General features: G+C 41.4%; 1 protein-coding gene across 1 annotated transcript in view; it reads left to right on the forward strand.

Annotated features, from left to right (window-relative positions):
• Positions 1 to 20,394, forward strand: part of kcnh8 (potassium voltage-gated channel, subfamily H (eag-related), member 8) — a 381,437-nt gene that overhangs the window by 204,035 nt on the left and 157,008 nt on the right. The window lies entirely within an intron of this gene.

The raw sequence follows: 20,394 nt of genomic DNA on the forward strand, positions 1-20,394 counted from the left end.
ATTTGTTACTTCATGAAAGTGTCCTCCTGACACTTGTTCTAACGTGGTCATTGACAGTCCTCCATTTTCATATGTTAATGTGACTAAGAGTTGCTAAATAGATTGTGTCATTGGAAATTTGTTACGTACCGTCTGTATTGAACAAAAATGTAGTGTTATAATTATAATAACTAAAGAGGAGGGACTTGACCTGGGAGTCTTCAACATTGACTCTGGACATCATAAAGTCTTATAGCACAAGGTCAAACATAGGCATGGAAACTTCATGCTGATTATCACAAACTATCTTACCTCAGGTGATATTGAACAACTTGGGGGAAGCAGTGGATGTGGCAAGGGCATCAAATATACTCTGGGTGGGGGGGTTTCAATACCAAAAAATGGGAGTGACTAGGCCGCAGCATTACTAATTGAGCTGGTCAGGCCCTGAAAGACATAGCTACAAGACTGAGTCTGTAGCAGGTTGTGATGGAGAAACACACTTCATCTCATCCTTACCAATCTGCCAGCCACAGATGTATCTGTCCGTGACAGTATTGGTAACAGGGACCAATACACAGTCCTTGTGGAGATGTAGTCCTGCTTTCACATTGCGAATATCCTCCATCGTGTTGTAAGGCACCATCGCTGTGCTCAATGAGAAAGACTTTGAACAGATCTCGTAACTCAAGACTGGCCATCCCTGACGTGCTGTTGGTTATCAGAAGCAGCAGAATTATAATCCAACCCAAGGTGGAGCTTCATGGCTTGGCATATCCCCCGCTCTGGCAATACCATCAAGCTTGGGAATCAACCCTGGTTCAATGGAGAGTGCAGGAGGTCATGCCAGCAGTAGCACCAGGCACACCACAAAATGATGTGGCAACCTGGTGCAGATACCAAATCTACTACTTTGTGTATCAAAACGGTGAGTGATAGACAGAGTCAAACAAATTCTGCAACGAACATATCAGATGCAAATAGATTCTTGATCAATTGAGAATCGAGTGTTATGGGGAAAAGACTGTAAAATGGACGTGAGGAGTGTTGGATCAGCCATGATCCTGTTGAATGATAGAGTAGGCTCAAGGGGCCAAATGGTCTACTCCAGTTCTTATGTCTTAGCTAAGCCTGTGTTCACGCTATATCCAGTTGAGAATGGTGGTGGACAATTAAACAACTCACTGGAGAAGGAGACTCTACAAATATCCCCATTTTCAGTGATGGGGGTGCCACATGCATCAGTGCTGAAAATAAGGCTGAATCATTAACAGTAATCTTCAGCCAGAAGCACCAACTGGAAGATCCAGCCATTATGGCTTCCTCCAGAGGTTCTCAGGATCTTTCATGACAGTCTTCCATTCACTCTACGTGATATCAAGAAATAGTTGGAGGCACTGGATGCTGCAAAGTCTACGGACCCTGACATTTTGTCAATTTGGCAAAGACTTAGTACTAGTTCCGGAATTTGCCACAACCCTAGTCAATGCAGCACCAACACTGATATCTACCCGACAATGTGGAAATTTGCTCACAAATGTCCTGTACACAAAAAGCAGGGCCAAATCCAACGCAACCAATAACCACCCCATCAGTCTACTCTTGATCATAAAAGTAATGGAAAGTGTCTTCAACTGTCCTATCAAGCTGGACCTGCTCAGCAAAAACCTGCTCAGTGAAACACAGTTTGCGTTCCACCAGGGCCACTCAGCTCCTGATCTCATTACAGCCTTGGCTCAAACATGGACAAAAATGTTGAATTCCAGAAGGGAGTTGGGAATGACATTCATTGACATCAAGACTGCATTGACTGAGGGTGACATCAAGGAGCACCAAGAAATTTGGAGTCAGTGGAAGTCAGGGGGAAATCTCTTTGACAGTTGGAGTTTTACCTTGCATTTAGAAAGATATTTGTGCTTGTTAGAAGTCAGACATCTCAGCTCCAGGACGACTCTGCAGCAGTTCCTCGGGATTGTGTCCTGGGCGCAACCATTTTCAGCTACTTTTATCAATGACCTTCCCTCCACCACAAGGTCAGAAGTGGGGAAGTTCTCTGATGATTGCACGATATTCAGCACTATTCGCGACTCCTCAGATATTGAAACAATCCATGACTAAATGTAAGATCTGGATGATATTAGGCTTGGGGTGAAAAGAGGCACGGAACATTCATGCCACACAAATGCCAGTCAATGACCATCTTCAATAAGATGGCAACATTTTGCATGAAATGTTTGTAAATGGAGTACAATGTGGCAAAGTGTAAAGTTCTTCATTTTGGAAGGGAAAACGAAAGAACTGTGTTATTTTAGTGGAAATAAAGTGCAGAAAGCAACAAGACAAAGGGGCTTGTGGGTATTTGTGCATGAAACATAGAAAGCTAGCACATTGGTGCAGCAGTTAATCAGGAAGTAAAATGGAATGTTGGCCCTTATTTTAAGGGGTTTGGAGTATAAGACTAGCAAGACTTACTGTAATTGTACAAGGTGCTGGTGAGACCACATTTGGAGTACTGTGAAGCAGTTTTGATTCCCTTCTTTAAGAAAAGATATCATTTCATTGGAGGCAGTTTAGAGAAGGTTCACCAGCAGGATTTCTGGTTTAGAGGAATTGTCTTATGAAAAAAGGTTAAGCAGGTTGGACTGTACACACTGAAGTTCAGAAGAATGTGAGGTGATCTCTTTGAAACACAGGATTCCTAGGAGACTTGATAGGGTAAATTCTGAGGTGATGTTTCCCCCTTATGGGAAAACCTAGAACCAGAGAACATAGCCACAAGCGACGTGGCGGAACACTGGAGGCAGTTAATGTGATGCCATTGTTTAAGAAAGGTGGTAAGGAAAAGCCAGGGAACTATAGACAGGTGAGCCTGACATCACTCACGGGCAAGTTGTTAGGGTGATTCTGAGGAACAGGATTTACAGGATTTGGAAAGACAAGGACTGATTTGGGGCAGTGAACATGGCATTGTTCATGAGAAATCGTGTCTCAATAACTTAACTTGAGTTTTTTGATGAAGTTACAAAGAAGGTTGAAGGTAGAGCGGTGAATGTTGTCTATTAAGACTTCTAAAATGTGTTCAACATGGTTTCACACACTAGAACAAGATGAACAAACTTCACTTCAAGGTAGGAGACAGAGGGTTGTGGTTAAGGAATGTTTTTCAGAATGGAGACCAGTGATCTGTGGCAAGAATTGGTGCTGGGTCCACACAAAGGGTGGTGTTTGTATGGAATGAGCTGCCAGAGAAGGTGGTGGAGGCTAGTACAAAAACATTTAAAAGGCATCTGGATGGGTGTGTGGATCAGAAGAGTTTAGAGGGCCAAATGCTGGCAAATGGAACTAAATTAATTTAGGATATCTGATCAGCATGGACGAGTTGAACCAAACGGCCTATTTCTGTGCTGTACAATTCAATGACTCTACAGTCTCAGAATAAAGGGGAGCCAATTTAAGACAGAGATGAGGAGGGATTTCTTCTCGCACAGGGTTGTGTGTCATAGAGTCAAAGGATTTATTTCCATGCTGTATGACTTTTTAACTCTATGACTTACAACCTTCTGGAAGAAGAAATTCCTCCTCATCTCACTCTTAAGTTGGCACTCCTTTGGCTGAGACTACAGGGTCATAGAGTTGTACAGCAGAGAAATAGACCCTTTGGTCATACTCATCCATACCAACCAAGTTTCCTAAACAGAACTAATCCCTCTTGCCAGCATTTGGCCCACATCCCTCTAAATCTTTCCTATCCATGTATCTGTCCAAATGTCTTTTAAGTGTTGTAATTGTACCTGCCTCCACCACTTCATTTGGCAGTTTGTTCCATATACGCACCACACTCTGCATGAAAATGTTTCTCCTCGGGCCCTTTTTAAATCTTTGCCCTCTCACCTTTAAATCTTTTCCATCTACTTTTGGACTCCCCTAAGCTGGGGGAGAAAAGCCTTGGCTATTCATCATATCTATGCTCTTCATAATATTATGAACCTGTATAAGTTCACCCCTCAGCCTCCTACATTTCAAGGAAAACATTCCTACCCTATCCAAACCCACCCCACCCACTCAACTTATAACTGAAACCCTCCAGTCATGACAATATCCTTGTAAATCTTTTCTGAACCCTTTCAAGTTTAATGATATCCTTCCTATAGCAGGGTGGCCGGAATTGTACACTATACTCCAAATGAGGCCTACCAATGCCTTGTACAACAGAAATATGACATCCCACCTCCTGTACTCAGTGGTCTGACCAATGAAGACAAGCATGCCAAAAGCTGCTTTCACCATCCTGTCTACCCGTGAAACCACTTTCAAGGAAATAGGTATCTGCACCCCTCAGTCTCTCTGTTGAAAAAAACTCACCAGGGCCCTACCATTGACTGTGTAAGTCCTGCCCTGGTTTGTCTAACCAAAATGCAATAACCATAATTTGTATAAATGATGAACAATAGTGTGTCCAGAAATGGTCCTTTGCAGCACATCGCCAATCACAGGCCTCCAGTCCAAAAAAAAACCCTCTACTACCACCTTCTAATTCCTACCATCTAGCTAATTTTGTATCCAATTGGTTTCTCCCTGGATCCCATGAAATCTAACCTCAGTAGTCAATCTACCTTGCAGAACCTTGTCGAGGAACATCAGTCAAGGTCCTTGCCACACAGAGCTGTGAGGGCAGAGTCCTTGTGTACATTTAATGCTGAGTCAGATTCTTGATCAATGAGGAAATCTAGGATTATGGGAAAAATGCAGGACATGAGGAATTTCAAATCGACCATGATCCTATAAATGGTGGAGCAGGCTCGCAGAGCCAAACAGCCTACATCTGTTCCTACTTCTTTCGATTTTATGGAAACAATGTAAACCTTGCCCCTTTAACATTCAGCGGCTTTGCCTCCACTGAATCCCGCAATATCAACATTGTGGAGATTACTATTGACCGGAGACTGAATTGGACTCGCCACAAAAATACAGTGGATACAACAACAGATCAGAGGCTAAAAATACTGTCATGAGTGACTCACCTCCTGACTCCCCAAAGTCTGTCCATCATCTAAAAAGCACAAATCAGGAGTGTAATGGAACTCTCCCTACCTGGCTGGAGGCATGCATCTCCAACAACACTCAAGAAACTTGACAACATCTAAGACAAAGCAGCTTGCTTGATTGACATCACATCCACAAATATCCAGTACTTCAATCACCAATGCTCAACAGTAGCAATGTATGCTGCCTACAAGATGCACTATTCACAAAGTTTGCTTCAACAGCACCTTCCAAACCCACAGACACTTCTGTACAGAAGGAAAAGGCAAAAGATACATTGGAACATCACCACCTGCAAATTCCCCTCCATGATCCTGACTTCGAAATACATCTACATTCCTTCAATGTCACTGTGTCAAACTCCTGGAATTCCCTCCCAGTTGGCATTGTGGATGTAACTACGGCATATGGAGTGCAATGATTCAAGGAGGCAGACAATAAATGCTGGATCGGCCAGTGACATCCACATTCCACAAGTCAATCAAAAAATCTTCAACTTGTAAAGTGTTTTAGTTACTTTTGGCTGAGTTCTACCTGTCTTATGTGATATTATCAGTTACAATATTATGGGTTTCAGTAAATTAAAGCCATGAAGTGTGAGTATAGAATTTAAAGTCTGATATGACCATTAGAGGGTATCAATGAATATTCAATGAGAAATTGTGATTTTCGCATGTTTGAAGTCTTATGTTCCACAGGAGCAGTATGTTTTGTTGATTTAGAGCTAAAGTGATCCTATAATTCCTAAAATGAAATTTGTGTTTGTTAAATGAAATGAAGGCAGTGTGCAGGACAGTGAAAGATAATTTGAAATGACTGATTAGGGGAAACAATAAAAAGAACACAATGTCAGCAAGTGTGAAGCAAGAAAAAAATGTTATTACCATTGAAATCCTTCTTCAAGTGAGTCACTTGCAATTTATACTTTCATACATTTTCTCATTTATTTAACTTCCAAAATGCATAACTAGGTTTTGTACTTTGAAAAAGAGAGGACTTATTCCATCATCTGTGGACAATTGAACAAAAAGAAATCATCTGGAATAGAAATCTAATGTTATTGTTGCCATTAAAAGCCTGCATTAGAAAGGTGACATTTCTACATTAAAATTAGGTCAGCAATAGGGTGGCAGCATGGTTCAGTGGTTAGCAGTGCTGCCTCACAATCCCTGGGACCTGGGTTTGATTCCACTCTCAGCCATCCATCTGCGTGGAGTTTGCATATTCTCCCCATGTCTGTGTGGGGTTTCCTCCAGGTGCTCTGGTTTCCTCCCATAGTCCAAAGATATGGAGGCTAGGTAGATCAGCCATGCTAAATTGCCTGTTCAGTGATGCCTAGATTGGGGAGATCATTCTGGGTGAGGTGCTGTGAGCGTTGGTGTGGACTTGTTGTGCCAAAAGGCTTGTTTCCACACTGTAGGGATTCTGTAATTAATATTCTTTGACAGCATTTCGCAGAATATTTGGTGATGCATTTCTGAATTCATTGTAAGGAGTGAGGCATGCCCATTCATTCATACAAGGTTTGTTTCCAAATACAAGGTCATGATTTACTTTCTCTTCAATTCCAAAACTCTGCTCCTTTGCCATGCTGAGTCAGCAAATAATCCCTTTTCAATGCTTCACCTGACTGCGCTATGTACAATCTGTTCTCTATTAATGAGTGTGAAGCCATTGTTATCTTTCACTAAATATATCTTTTACTCTCCACTTTGAATCTTGCAACAGCAAAAATCTTTTGCAAAGTAAACCCTTCCTTCCTCAGCCTATGTGGTGTTCAAATTTGTTAAGACTCTGTTGGTGAGATGAAATGTACAGAGAGGATAATCAAGCTCAGTAACTTCCAGGTCCAATTTGAACCACTCTTAATATTCCAGTAAGCAATTTCTGGCTAAGAATGAGATCAAATATATATCTTAGGGCAGCTGTAAAATGAAACGTTATCAGTTCAGGCAAGGCAAATACAATGCCAACTTGCCAATCAGAAAAGTAACAGATGACAGAGAAAAGAGCATTGTGAATGCCATCAGGGCTTCACTTCTCAAGACCATAAGACCATAAGACATAGGAGCATAAATTAGGCCATTCAGCCCATCGAGTCTGTTCCACCATTCAATCATGGCTGATAAGTTCCTCAACCCCATTCCCCTACTTTCTCCTTGATCCCCTTGATAATCAAGAGCCTGTCTATCTCAGTCTTAAATGTACTCAATGACCTGGCCTCCACAGCCTCCTGTGACAGTGAATTCCATAGATTCACTACTCTCTGGCTGAAAACGTTTCTCCTTATCTCTGTTTTAAAACGATCTTCCCTTTACTCTAAGGCTGCGCCCTCGGGTCCTAGTCTCTCCTGCCAATGGAAGCATCTTCCCATCATCCATTTTGTCCAAGCCATTCAGTATTCTAAAAGTTTCAATTCGATCCCCCCTTATCCTTCTAAATACCAATGAACAGAGTCCCAGAGTCCTCAAACATTCCTCTTATGTTATTCCATTCCTGGGACCATTCTCATGAGCCTTCTCTGAACCTGCTCCAGGGCCAATACATCTTTCCTGAGATATGGGGCCCAAAACTACGCACAATACTCCAAATATGGCCTAAATCAGAGCCTTAGAAAGCCTCAGTCATACATCCCTGCTTTAATATTCAAGTCCTCTCAAAAGAAATGCCAACATTGTATTTGCCTTCCTGACGACTGTCCCAACCTGCAAGTTTACCTTGAGAGAATCCTGGACTAGAACTCCCAAGTCTCTTTGCACTTCAGACTTCTGAATTTCCTCCCCAGTTGGAAACTAGTCCATGCTTTTATTTCTCTTACCAAAGTGCATGACCTCACACTTTCCCACATTGTACTCCATCTACCACGTCTTTGACCACTCTCCTCACCTGTCCAAATTCTTCTGCAGCCTCCCCACCTCCTCAATACTACCTGTCCCTCCACCTATCTTTGTATTGTCTACAAACTTAGCCAGAATGCCCACCGTTCCTTCATCTGGATCATTTCTGTATAAAGTGAAAAGTTGTGGTCCCAAATTGCAGAACACCACTTGTCACTGGCTGCCAACCTGAGAAAGATCCTTTTACCCTCGCTCTCTGCTTCCTGCCAGACAGCCAATCTTCTATCCATGTTAGCACCTTGCACCTTCCACCAGGAGCCCTTATCCTACTCAGTAGCTTCCTGTGCAGCACCTTGTCAAACGCATTCTTGAAGTCCAGGTAGATAACATCCATTGACACTCCTTCGTATACCCTGCTCATTACTTCCTCAAAGAATTCTGGCAGATGTGTCAGGTATGACCTTCCCTTGATGAAACCATGCTGACTTTGCCCTATTTTACTGTATACTTACCGTACTATACTCAAAGTATCATCAATGCCATCTGATGGGTTGTGCCTAACAATGTAAGAACAATCTGTCTCTCACCAATGCTTCAACTGGTACCATAATGACCTAAAATATTCAGTTCCACATTGCATTAGATAGAAATTTGACAGATACTTTACTATTTCTTAACCCTAATAAACTAGAAGAATGAGAACCACTTAATAAATAGACAGTCAAGGAGATTGGTGCAAAGTTCTTCAGCTGAACATTTTCCTCTGACACTGAAGCAATCCATGTCTAAATGCAGCAAGACCTACATATTATCCAGGTTTAGGTTAACAAGTTGCAAATAACTTCCCAGCCATGTAACTGGCATGCATTGATCATCTCCAGCAAGATAGAATCTAACCATCTCCCCTTGACATTCAATGGCATTACCACCACTGAATCCCTCACTGTCAACATCCTGGGGTTTCCTATTTATCAGTAACTGAACTAGACTAACTGTATAAACACAGTGGCTTTTACAACTGGTCAGAGGCTAGGAATCCTGCAGCAAGAACTCAACTCCTAACACCCAAAGCCCATCCAGCTTCTACAAGGATGAAGTCAGAAGCATGACGAAATAATCCTCACTGCCTGCAGTCAAGCTCTTTCCATTTAATCAAATCTGTATAATGCAATGTGGAACTGAATATTTTAGGTCATTATGGTGCCAGTTGAAGCATTGGTGAGACGCACATTATTCTTATATTGTCAGGCACGACCCTACAGATGGCTTTGATGATATTTTGCAGTTGAGTAAATCTCTCCTACATGACTGTAGTTGTGTCAGAGGTGTAATGTTTCACATCCTCCACAAAATGATGTGATTTTTCTTCATTGATTCATGCAATAGTGGAATTAATTGGAAATACGCTGGCCCCAAAATAGAAAGCATAACTAATGAGAAGAGTAGATGAGAGTGTTTTTGAACTAACAAGATCGGCGAAGCCCAATATCAAATCTCAAGGTCTTCAACCATATGGTATTGACTATTAAAGTCAGTTGTAATCAGTAAATATCAGTGCCCCAAAAATAACCCAATGGTGTTATTTAACATCGTAGAAGCTGCATCAACAGAGAGTTGGTGCTCCAGTCGAATTCAATTTAAAGGATTTTATGCATGTAGAAATTTGACAACTCATATTCCTGCAAGAAAATGAACTCTGGCTGGAATCCAAAGACAGTGCCATCTCTTATTACCTATTTCTCAATTCATTATTGAAAGCAGCAGGTTTGCAGACCATCTGCGGTACTTACTGCTGTAACTTTGAAAAGATAGCGTGAATAATAATCGTTTTCTCCGACGTAATAACCATTGGTGGCTTTCAAAATTATCGTTCCAACAATGATGGGAAATTGGCATATTTATGCATGGTGATGCTTCAGAATTCTTGTTTAAAACATGTATCTTTAAGTGGTAACTGTTATGTTGACTGCCAGGAAGAACATGGAAGAGCCTAAGCCTGATATCATGATATGTTATTAAATGTTACAGTCTGTCAGGAAACCAGTAGTGGGGTAGAGCCTAGTAAAGTTTCAGGGAGCAGTAAAGGAGGTGGAGGGGCGTGCTTAATTATATTTAGGGCTATATATCTAATTCCCTATGGGGGGGGTTAAATGTTGGGAGTTCAATGTGCAGCAGATTAAAGGTGGATCAAAGTTCCTAACCACGATTGGTGGGTTCCTATTTTTAATGTGTCGAAATACCATCAATACTCATTAAAATGCGCAATTACCAGATTAATTTATACCTTTGCAAGTAAGGTGCTTTCAGATATACAACTGGCTACAAATGGCTTGCAGCAGTTGGGGTCATCATCTTGGTGGAATTCGAGTTTGCATGAGCTGATTTTAATGAACTAGGAATACTTTTGAAACAGGTATGCGGAGACTGAACTGTTGCATTGAGCTTAGGTGGTGGCAGCCTTGGGGAATTGGAGTATGGATGCCCACAGAAGGGAGGGGAGCTCATCTCCAGGTGTCTAAGGTTCTTGAGTAGATTTGTGACTCGGATTGTAAATGCTGTGATTGGTTAGCTCACCGAGCTGGCTTGTTAGTGCACAGACGTTTTGTTACCTTGCTGGGTAACATCACCAGTACAGCCTTTGATGAAGCTTCAACAACAGAGCTTCATCAGAGGCTGCACTGATGATGTTACCCAGCAGGGTAATGAAACATCTATGAACTAACAAACCAGCTCAGCGAGCTAACTAACCATAACACGTCTGGGTAGGTTTTGGCATTGCTGTCCATTGAAGGGAGGATGGTGGCAGTTCAGGGAAGTCAGGGCATGGCTTTTTATAAAACAGAGGAAGCCAATTGTCTAGGAGCTTTGGAGAATGAGTCTCTGAGAGAAAGGGGGTTAGGTCATGACAGGCCTAAGAAAAGTTTTAGGAAACAGAGAGAAACAGCTGCGCAGTAGATGGGGAATGTCTGACCCGGAAACACTTCAGCATAAAAGAGAGGTGATTACAGATAATTGGTGGTCATCAATCGTGGCTGGGAAACACAAGGTGAGGTTAAGTGTGATAGAAGGAGATTTGAACATGGTGGTTGGAAGGTCCAGAATGCCAGAAAAAGCTGCCAGAAGAAGCACCCTTTAGTTTGAGAGTCAATTTAGTCAATGGTTTTTGCTCAAGGTTAATGACACAAGGCTAGGCTAATTGAGAGATGATGCTGGATGATGGAGGTAAGGTCAGAGGTGGCCAAGGGTGGGTGCATGATAATGGCTTGGACTTCCAGTGGATGATTAGGCATATTCAAGAACATTAGCTATGGTTATATTTTACATCTTGGATGGATACAAAGATGGTGCCCCAGGCTGTAAGTATGTAAGAGGAGTTTTAATTTCCTGGGATTTAAAACATATGGTCATGTTTGCAGTGGTTAGCTTCATTTTGATCTCTCTCTTTCACCGTGAACTCACTCAGGCTTAACTACTCATACACAGTGAATAACCAACAGATATACACAATTAAACATTACATCTTCTTCCACAAAAAAGTGTATGAACAGTATTTTAAATTAAACAATCATAAACAATAAACAATTTTGCCTTATTACAGTTCAATTTGGTTATTTACTCTAAGTGCAAAAATGGATGCCAAAATGTGAAGGTCTCATATGATGGTGCTGAGATTTGTGAATTTGAGGTTTTGGTTCTGAATGAATAGCTTGATGAGGCAAATGATCAGCATTGTTACAACTTGCCTGGGAAGAGTGCACTGATAAACATATTTCATTAGCGCCCCAAGCCAATCCAAAATATACAAAATCCAATTAAATCACCAGAGGCATTGAATTTCCCTGCTGACTGCGGTTCAGGACAAAAACAATTCACCGCAGGCATGGCTCTTGTTATGCAATAGTGGACGATTAGGCCTGGGTTCAAATCTCACCTGCTCCAAAAATGCATTACAATGTGTTTGGGCAAGTCGATTTAAAAAAAAATTCACGGAAGTTTCATCATTAACAGGAAATAACTATTTTTTGCAATAGACAAATCAACAAAAAAGCATGCAGAAGTAAGCAACTCTCTCCCTCTTCAAAACTGTAAAGAACTCACAATCATTCATGTTTAGGTCAGAGAAAAAACAGATCACTTGACACAGATATTCTGAGTAGGAAAAGAGCATATGAGTTATTGGAAACAAGCTGTAGCCCGTTACCTGTATTGATTGTTTCTGATAAGTCCCATTTGGTGAACAACATTTGTAGAAAGTCAGTGATCAAAATAGTGGTCAGGAAAGTTGTTGTTGCAATTGAGCTAGGTCAGTCATATAAAAATGTTGAGGCCAAGAGCAGATAAGAGGCTGAAAATTCAACGCAGAATTCTACAGTTCCTGATTCCCCAAAGCCTGTCCACTATAGGATAAGATGTGAAGGTTCAGTTAGGGCACTTGAGGGCTACGAGGTAGCCAGGAAAGACCTAAAGAGAGAGCTCAGAAGAGCCAGGAGGAGACATGAGAAATTGTTGGCGGATAGGATCAGGGTAAACCCTAAGGCTTTCTAAAGGTATTTAAGGAATAAAAGAATGACGAAAGTAAGATCAGGGCCAATTAAGGATAGTAGTTGGAAGTTGTGTGTGGAGTCAGGGGAGATAGGGGAAGCACTAAATGAATATTTTTCAACAGTACTCACTCTAGAAAATGACAATGTTGTCGAGGAGAATATGGAGATACCGGCTACTAGACTAGGTGGGATTGAGGTTCACAAGGAAGAGGTATTAGAAATCCTACAGAGGGTGAAGATAGATAAGTTCCCTGGGCCGGATGGGATTTATCCTAGGATCCTCTGGGAAGCTAGGGAGGAGATTGCCGAGCCTTTGGCATTGATCTTTAACTCGTCATTGTCTACAGGAATAGTGCCAGACGGCTGGAGGATAGCAAATGTGGTTCCCCTGTTCAAGAAGGGGAGTACAGACAACCCTGGTAATTATAGACCAGTGAGCCTTGCCTCAGTTGTTGGTAAAGTGTTGGAAAAGGTTATAAGGGATAGGATTTATAATCATCTAGAAAAGAATAAATTGATTAGGGATAGTCAACACGGTTTTGTGAAGGGAAGGTCGTGTCTCACAAACCTTATTGAGTTCTTTGAGAAGGTGACCAAACAGGTAGATGAGTGTAAACCGGTTGATCTGGTGTATATGGGTTTCAGCAAGGCATTCGATAAGGTTCCCCACAGTAGGCTATTGTACAAAATGCGGAGGAATGGGATTGTGGGAGATATAGCAGTTTGGATCAGAAATTGGCTTGCTGAAAGAAGACAGAGTGTGGTAGTTGATGGGAAATGTTCATCCTGGAGACCAGTTACTAGTGGTGTACCGCAAGGGTCGGTGTTGGGTCCACTGCTGTTTGTCATTTTTATAAATGACCTGGATGAGGGCGTAGAAGGATGGGTTAGTAAATTTGCAGATGACACTAAGGTCGGTGGAGTTATGGATAGTGACGAAGGATGCTGTAGGTTGCAGAGAGACTTAGATAAGCTGCAGAGCTGGGCTGAGAGGTGGCAAATGGAGTTTAATGCAGACAAGTGTGAGGTGATGCACTTTGTAGGAGTAACCGTAAGGCAAAGCACTGGGCTAATGGTAAGATTCTTGGTAGTGTAGTTGAGCAGAGAGATCTCGGTGTCATTGTACACAGATCATTGAAAGTTGCCACCCAGGTTGACAGGGCTGTTAAGAAGGCATACAGTGTTTTGGCTTTTATTAATAGAGGGATCGAATTCCGGAACCAAGAGGTTATGCTGCAGCTCTGGTGCGGCTGCACTTGGAGTATTGCGTACAGTTCTGGTCACCACATTATAAGAAGGATGTGGAAGCTTTGGAAACGGTGCAGAGGAGATTTACTAGGATGTTGCCTGGTATGAAGGGAAGTTCTTACGAGGAAAGGCTGAGGGACTTGGGACTGTTCTTGTTAGAGAGAAGAAGGTTGAGAGGTGACTTAATTGAAACATATAAAATAATCAGAGGGCTCGATAGGGTGGATAGGAGAGCCTTTTTCTTACGATGGTGATGGCGAGCATGAGGGGGCATAGGTTTAAATTGAGGGATGAAAGATATAGGACAGATGTCAGAGGTAGTTTCTTTACTCAGAGAGTAGTAAAAAAATGGAATGCTTTGCCTGCAACGGTAGTAGATTCGCCAACTTTAGGTACATTTAAGTCGTCATTGGATAAGCATATGGACGTACATGGAATAGTGTAGGTTAGATGGGCTTCAGATTGGTATAACAGGTCGGCACAACATCGAGGGCCAAAGGGCCTGTACTGTGCTGTAATGTTCTATGTTCTGTCTATGTTCTATGTTCTATCTACAAGGCACAGGCCAGGAATGTAATGGAATTCTCTCAACTTGTTTGGATGAGTCCAGCTCTAACACTGCTCCTCAAAAATAAAGTCTATTTTATTGGTGTCTCATTCACCATCTTCCGCCTTCACTTCCTCTGCTACCTCCATAGAGTGGAGTAGTATGGACAATATACAAGATGTACTTCAGTAACACCCTGACGCTGTTTTTATAGCATCTTACAAAACCATGACTTCTGCCATATAGGCAACCAAGGGTAGCAAATTCATGAGATCACCACCTCTGGCAAGTTTCGCCTCCAAACCACAAGCCATTCTGGCCTGGAACTATATTGCTGTTCCTTCATTGTCACTGGGACAAAACTTTGGAACTGCCTTCCTAACAGCTCTGCAATTATGCCTGCACCACATTAACTATTGGTTCAGCAAGGTGGCTCATCTATGTATGTGGTACATTTGGAAAATATACAACGAAAATGTTGAATCATTTGTATCTTGATGAGTCAAGCTTATCTCATGACATCAGTTAACCCTTTCAGATGCTAACTGTCCTATACAACTATCACCACCTTCTCCAGGGTAAATAGGAATGGGTAATGAATGCTAGCCTATCAGTGATAATGACATCCTGTGAGAATGTACCTTTTAAAAACTTCTGACTAATTGCTATGCAGATCATGAACAACAAGTGAAAAAACATTGATTGCAAAGGGATGCTTGCACTTCTCTAAAGTATCAGTTGTAAATTGTTGCCATGGTTTTATTGGCTATGGGCCAGTAATAGAGTTGCAGGTAACGTTTTAACTGATTTTTCATTGAGTGTACAAGTATTTTCTTATGAAATCTTCTATGCAGTGATGCATTGCTGGCCACCAGACTGCTTTATGCGATTATTTTATCTTAACAACATCTGGCTACGTTGCTATTGGTGCCTTTGAGTTAACTGATCAAGATCCACATGCAATACAGTTATCACCAAACAATGTGAGTTCATTGTATTCTATTGCGGGATGGAACCAGTTCTTCGGCCATTTCTCAAATCTATTCTATTTTTACGTGATGGCTTGTTACTTTAGTACACTGTCCGTTGCCAGTTGTGCCTTCAACTCCTCCCACATACCAAGATTTGAGTCACTTATTAATTTACTGCAGTCATATAATTCTCAGCGTTATAAATTGCTTCATTAATGCTACCGCTGATGTGCCTCAGCATATCAGCTTCTCAACTGTGTGAGCCCGTAAGATACCTGTCCTCAGTGGTTTATTGATAAAAATGATCTGACCATCAATGGAAACATAGAGGCCATTGCCCAGATAATAATATGGTTGACAATGTATCCTGCACATGGTGATCAATGTGAAGAATGAATGTTTAATTGTAGAGATTCATATGTCAATATTACCAAGTATAGATGCAGGTTAATCTTTCCTTTTCTCCAATAAAATACTAACTTACAGTTTCTGCCAATGTGAATGATGGGCAGAAGGTTGGTCATTTGCTTCCTTCACTGTGCCATGAGGGTACAGTTCAAATTGTAATCCTAACCCACCTTAAGTGACATACATTCCCATATGTAGTTGAAATACATAAAGACTAGTGGAGGTGCTATCTTCATGTTTTATGTATTAAATATTGTTTGCTGTTTGTTTGTCCATTCCTCAATTGTTCATCTTTGCAACGTAGGATCTCAAATAGTAGTCAGGTCCTGATTACCTCACTCGTTTGGGGAATTGGCATATTTAAAGAAAGATTGTACTAAAAGTTCAGCATAGTAGATCAGGATCAGAGTGAGTAATGTTGTCACCTCAAATATTGTCACAGGCGACATGGTGGCTCAGTAGTTAACACTGCTGCACTCACAATGCCATGGATCCAGGTTCGATTCCACCCTTGGGCAAGTGTCTTTGTGGAGTTTGCAATTTCTCCCTGTATCTGTGTGGGTTTCCTCCAGTTGCCTCCCACAATCCAAAGATATGCAGACTAGGCGGCTTGGCCATGCTAAATTGCCTGTAGTGTTCCAGGATGTGTAGATTAGTGGGGTGATAGGGGGATGGGTCTGGGTGAGCTGCTCTGAGTGTCAGTGTGGACTTGTTGGGCCAAAGGGCCTGTTTCCATAGTGTCGGGATTCTACAATACAAAGACCTCAAACCACAAGAAAAGCTCTGCACATTAAGATAGAGAGGACTGTTCTTGAATGGAGCTAACTGTGGCATCAATTACTGTAGCTGTTATTCAGTTGTCACTAAGTTGCATACCAGAATGTTTCAGTGGCAGTATTGAAAACTTAACCATTAACTTTTTTCATATTTAAGATCTTTAAGTTTACCTTTAATTCTAAGACTTGGACCAACTCCAATCAGATTTGGAATTGAGAAATCTGATCAAAATGAACTTCTAGTTCAAACCAGCTACAAGCTGCTGTGGATATAAGTATGTGTACGTTAGCTTTACAAAATTTATTAAGGTAATTGCAAATACTTAAATATGATTCATAACAAACAGCAATGGTAATCATTGTATCCATTGTGACCACCGGTCCTCAAACTCTGACTGATTGCAACATTGGTCTCTTAATGAATTCTGTCTTCCTTCTTCCCATCTTGCTGTAAGCTTGTTGCATGAGGCATCATAATTTTACACTTTTCTGGTAAAATACTAACATGATTATATTTATGTTAGACCATAGCTGACATGATTGAATTAGATTTACATTAATCAAACTGGTATGACATAGTCTGATAAGCTTTCTGCCTGTTGTCTATGGTTCAGCTTATGTAACCATATTATTACAAGGCTGTCCTAACAATATTTAACACAGTTTGCTGGCTGAATTGCTGATTGGACAGTGCTTCTTGGAATTTCATCATTTGTGCAGACTAGCTCACGTTCAACTGAACTTATCCACCATATTTTACAAGTTATCTTATACACAGGATACAATGTTAACAGATATGCTAAATTTGTGACATCCGAGTCCTAACAGTCCTGTAATTTGAGTATGGCACAAAAAAGACATATTTTGTTGAAATTTTTCATTTTGCTGCCATCAGGACAGTTTGCAAGAATACCAATATAAGCACAAAAGCAACATTTATACTCTGTGAGAAGAGAGTGATGACTCATTAACAAGTATTCTGATTGATAAAGGGGTTATCATGTAGAATGCACTAGTTAATGATAACTGAGTTAACCTTCAGGTTTTATTTAAATTTTAAACTGGACAGCCCTCATGTATTTCAATCACATACAATTGGTCAAGGCATTGCCCTGAGAAATGAGCCAAGGAATGACTGCCACCTATTGTGATGAGTTGAAACAGACACTTTGTCTTGAATTTTAAATGGAAATTAAAATCAAGTCATTACAATTTTCTGCCCCTTGAGCCTTAATGCAGCCTTGTTAAAAAGGTGGAGTAAAATTAAAGAGTAAAATTTGGAGTAATTCACAACTCAGATCTTGTATGGAATTTAGTGACTACAAGTGATATGTACCTCCTTCCAAATGAATGCCCTTGTGCCTTCTAGTGTCCATAAGCAACCAAAGCTTTTTGTGGAACAAAAGATACAGTTCAAAACAAGAATACCAGGACTTTTTCAATGTAACCAGGAAAAAGTTTTTGAATCTTGGTCCCCATTTTGACAGATATATTAACAGATATGCCACAAAATTTTCCTATTTGACAATTAGAGTTTGCTACAATCCACCACACAGAATAATTATCAAAGCACAGACCAAGTTGATGAGCAGAGTACAGCACAGCTGGCCAGCTGCTATGTGATGTAAACAGCGTGGGTTCAGTTCCTGCACCAGCTGAGGTTACTATGAAGGGTTCTCCTACTCAATGTCTCCTCTCACCTGAAGTATGTTGGCCCTCAGGTTAAACTACCATATCTTTCTAAAAGTGAGCAGCCCTATGGTCCTCTGGTACTTTGGCAACTTTACACAACAGAACTAGTTTAATCAAAACCACAGCCATGAAGTAAAGCTGCTACAATCTGCCATTTACACTGTACCTCGAACTCTCAAACTATAATTGTATCAACCATATGGAACAGTTGCAGGTAGTAATGGTTCATTTAGATAAGGTTTGATGTGTGCATGAGGGGAAAAGGAATAGAGCAATATTATTGGGGTCGGAATGGAGATGGGAAGAAGTAATTAGAGTGGGAGGAGGCTCCTGTGGAGAATTGAGCTGAATCATCCAGTTTTCAATGCTGTAGATTTTATGCAAGTTAATGTGCTGCAACTGAAGAACTGTTGCAATAAAGTTGCACAGTGATTTCACCAGAATGCTAGCAAAGTCATTTTCTATTGAGAAGGAAAGGAAGACCTGCATTTATGTAGTGCCACTTGCGACCTCAAGAAGTCTGAACTGAATTACAGTCAGTGTGAAAGACTTTTGAAACTCCATCACCATTTTAATGCAGGAAACACAGCCACCAATTTATGCACAATAAGTAACATGAAAACACCAGATAATTTGCTTTTACTGGTACTGTTTGAGGGACAATTATTGGCAGGCATTTCAGCGATAACTCCCTTGCTATTATTAAATAAAGTGTAATGGAATCTTCTGCATCTGTATAAAAGCCTTGTGGCCCTAAGGAATTTGATTTAACATCTTATTCAAATGACTACACCTCTGAAAGTGTAGCTCTCTTTCGGTATAGTCTTCTGCTCAATTAGTTTCAAGATACAGAAAATAATAGTAACAAATGTGTTGCTGACAAGTTATCTTCTTATCATGATATTAAAAACAATACCATTATACAGTAATCACTGTGATTTGCATGAATCAAAATTAAGAAAAAGAAAATAACAGAGATAATGGGAACTGCAAGATAATAAAATGTGAGGCTGGATGAACACAGCAGGCCAAGCAGCATCTTAGGAGAACAAAAGCTGACGTTTCAGGCCTAGACCCTTCATCAGAAAAGGGGGATGGGCAGATGGTTCTGAAATAAATAGGGAGAGGGGGAGGCGGATCGAAGGTGGATAGAGGAGAAGATAGGTGGAGAGGCGACAGACACGTTAAAGGGGCAGGGATGGAGCCTGTAGAGGTGAGTGTAGGTAGGGAGGGGATCGATCAGTCTGGGGAGGATGGGCAGGTCAAAGGGGCGGGATGAGGTTAGTAGGTAGGAAATGGAGGTGTGGCTTGAGGTGGGAGGAGGGGATAGGTGAGAGGAAGGACATGTTTGACTCTCCCTCTCATTCCTTAGACGACATGTCCATCCTGGGCCTCCTGCAGTGCCAGAACAATGCCACCAGAAGGTTGCAGGAACAGCAACTCATATTTCGCTTGGAAACCCTGCAGCCCAATGGTATCAATGCGGATTTCACAAGCTTCAAAATTCCCCCTCCCCCACTGCATCCCAAAACCAGCCCAGCTCGTCCCCATCTCCTTAACCTGTTCTTCCTCTCACCTTTCCCCTCCTCCCATCTCAAGCCGCACCTCCATTTCCTACCTACTAACCTCATCCTGCTCCCTTGACGTGTCCGTCCTCCCCAGACTGATCTATCCCCTCCCTACCTCCCCATCTACACCCACCTTTACAGGCTCCATCCCTGTCCCTTTAACTTGTCTGTCTCCTCTGCACCTATCTTCTCCTCTATCCATCTTCGATCCACCTCCTCCTCTCTCCCTATTTATTTCAGAACCCTCTCCCCATCCCCCTTTTTCTGATGAAGAATCTCGGCCCAAAACATCAGCTTTTGTGCTCCTAAGATGCTGCTTGGCCTGCTGTGTTCATCCAGCTCCACACTTTATTAAAAAGAAGATAACAGCCAGTTTTCTGTAAGGAATTTAAGCTGGAGAGGGTTTGGAAGAAATTTACCAGGATGTTGCCGAGAATAGAATGTTGAGTTATAAGGAGAGCCTGGATAGGCTGGAACTTGATTTCACTGGAGTGTAGGTGTTTGAGGGGTGACCTTTATAAAGGTTTATAAAATCATAAGGGGCAAGAACAAGTTGAATGTTAGATGCCCTTTCCCTCGAGCAGCGGAGTTCAAGACTGGGGCATATTTCTAAGGTGAGAGGAGAAAAATTTGTAAAAGACATGAGGAGTAACATTTTTTCTCAGTGGTTCCTGTGTGCAATGAGGAAGTGGTGCATGTGGGTACAGTTGCAACATTTAAAAGATATTTAGATATGTAAATGAATAGGAAATGTTTAAAGGGATATGGGTCAAGTGCGGGT

The sequence above is a fragment of the Stegostoma tigrinum genome, chromosome 2 (assembly GCF_030684315.1).
Source record: "Stegostoma tigrinum isolate sSteTig4 chromosome 2, sSteTig4.hap1, whole genome shotgun sequence".
Lineage (NCBI taxonomy): Eukaryota > Metazoa > Chordata > Chondrichthyes > Orectolobiformes > Stegostomatidae > Stegostoma > Stegostoma tigrinum.